The sequence below is a fragment of the Montipora foliosa genome, chromosome 1, assembly GCF_036669935.1.
Source record: "Montipora foliosa isolate CH-2021 chromosome 1, ASM3666993v2, whole genome shotgun sequence".
Lineage (NCBI taxonomy): Eukaryota > Metazoa > Cnidaria > Anthozoa > Scleractinia > Acroporidae > Montipora > Montipora foliosa.
The window spans coordinates 21,515,011-21,517,290 of record NC_090869.1 but is presented as its reverse complement, the minus strand read 5'-3'; positions in this window follow the sequence as shown (position 1 = coordinate 21,517,290).

Here is a 2,280-nt window from a genome sequence, read left to right as displayed (position 1 = left end):
GTCTGACGATCACACGTCTAAAATCGCCAGGTTATTAAACAGAGATATTGATCAACGATGAAATGATATATGAAATGGATCATATGTGAACTGCGGATATGAAATCAAGTGAAGCTACGATCCTCGCAGTTAAGAATGCAATTTTTGCAATAGCGTAAAGAAGCCTGAAAAATTCAGGACTTCAACGGGGTTTGAACTCGTGATCTCGCGATACCGGTGCGACGCTCTAACCAACTGAGCTATTAAGCCACTGACGTTGGGAGATGGTCATTTGTGGGTTTCAATGTTCCCGTGAGGAATGAATAAAAAAAATTGCATTCTTAACTGCGAGGATCATAGCTTCACTTGATTCCATATCCGAAATTTAAAGAAAACGACAAAACTTTTGAAATTATATGACATGTTTCGACAGAGACTTGTGTCATCTTCAGTTGATTAATGTACAAAGCGTTAAGTTGAATTTATAAGTACGGAAAAAGTGCTAATTATGTCAGTAACAACGGAATGTACATAAAACGTAACAATGTGCGAATTAAAAGGATAGTTTTAGATTTACGTGATGCAGTTGTTGATTAAGAGAAGGTTGTTCTCTTTGAATATGAAAAGCTTCTTTTATCTTGAGTTAAAAAGTCGTAGAGGCGTGATCTAAAATATGGAAACACTCCCCTGAAGACAGGGCGCGACATTGTTCGGAATTCTGTAGGTGTTTGAAAATGTGAGAGGCCCTATCACTGACTAAGTGCTCACGTACGCGTGTGGAAAAATGCCGGATTGTTTCGCCGACATAACAGGCATTACAGCCCCCCATACAAACTTATAAACCACACGTGAACGAAGCCCTCCAGGGATAGGGTCTTTCACACCAAGCAAGTTGCCTATCTTAAAGGAGGAAAAAACTAGTTTGATGTCCAAATCATTGCAGTAGCGCTTGATAAAGTGACGGATCTTTTTCTGAGTTACGACAGAAAAATGGCCTATGTAAGGTAGCTTAAAATAAAATATAGGCGAAGTGGGAAGGGAACCCTGGGGACAATGATTACTTAGGGTCCCAGTAATGTAACGGTTTACAACCCTTTCAATTAAATGGGCAGGGAAAAGATTCTTTTTTAGGATTTCCATAAGCTTAGTTATGTCCTCGTGTAGCCCCAACCAGGTGTTGTTAATCTTATAGGCCCTATCAATAAGAGTCCTGATGAGACCCACTTTGTAAGAGTACGAAGTGAAACTGAAATAATTAGTTAATAACCCAGTAAAGGTTTTCTTACGGTAAACTCTAGTTAAAAAAGAAATGGGATCATTGTTATCAACTAAAACATCTAAAAAGGGTAATTTGTGATGAGCTTCTTTTTCCATAGTGAACATAATGTTTGGGTGTCTAGAGTTGATGTAATCGAAAAATATAATGGCATCATGTTCCGAGTGAAATAAACAAAAAGTATCGTCAACATATCGGCGGTAAAATAACATTTCAGAACCTTGAAAATCTTCTAACCATAGTTTTTCATGATGCCCCATAAAAAGATTGGCTAGAACGGGGGCAAGAGGAGACCCCATGGCTACACCATCAATTTGGTCATAGAAAGAGTCATTAAATAAGAAATGAGTCTGGGCGGTAGCTATAGTAAAAAAGCTTCTAAGTTCAGGCTCACTTAACTTAAGGTCAGGATTGCCCTTAGAAATGTAATTGACTGCTAGGTCAATGCACTCATCGAGGGGTATGTTGGTAAAGAGACTTTCTACATCAAAAGAGACCATAAACGTACCAAACATGGATCTGTAGCACAATGTTCAGTTGGAATGTGCGGCGATAAAAGACTACAAAGATATTTAGCCAAGTTATAATTGTATGTTCCAATAGAAGACACGATCGGGAGAAATGGCGGAGTAGAGTTGGTTCCACGATCCTTGTGCATTTTAGGGAGGCCATAAATTCTTGCTGGTTGGGAGCCTTTGGGATAGACGTTCTCGTTCACAACGTTGTCAAGATGGCCATCTTTCTTAAATTTTCGGAGCAGACGTTGCAGTCTGCCTTCTCTAAGTAAGGTGGGATCTTCCTTGATGGGCCGGAATTTAGAGGTGTCATTGATTATTTTAAGGATGCCTTGGTCGTAATCCGATCGGTCCAAGACAACCACACCATTCCCTTTGTCCGGTTTTAAAATGACAATGTTTTTGTTCTTCCTTATTTCCTTAAGAACCCTGAGTTTTTTGAGGTCTTCAATCGTGGGACGGTATGAAGAGACATAAGTGTGGGCTAAATGAGAAAGATCTGCAACAAGT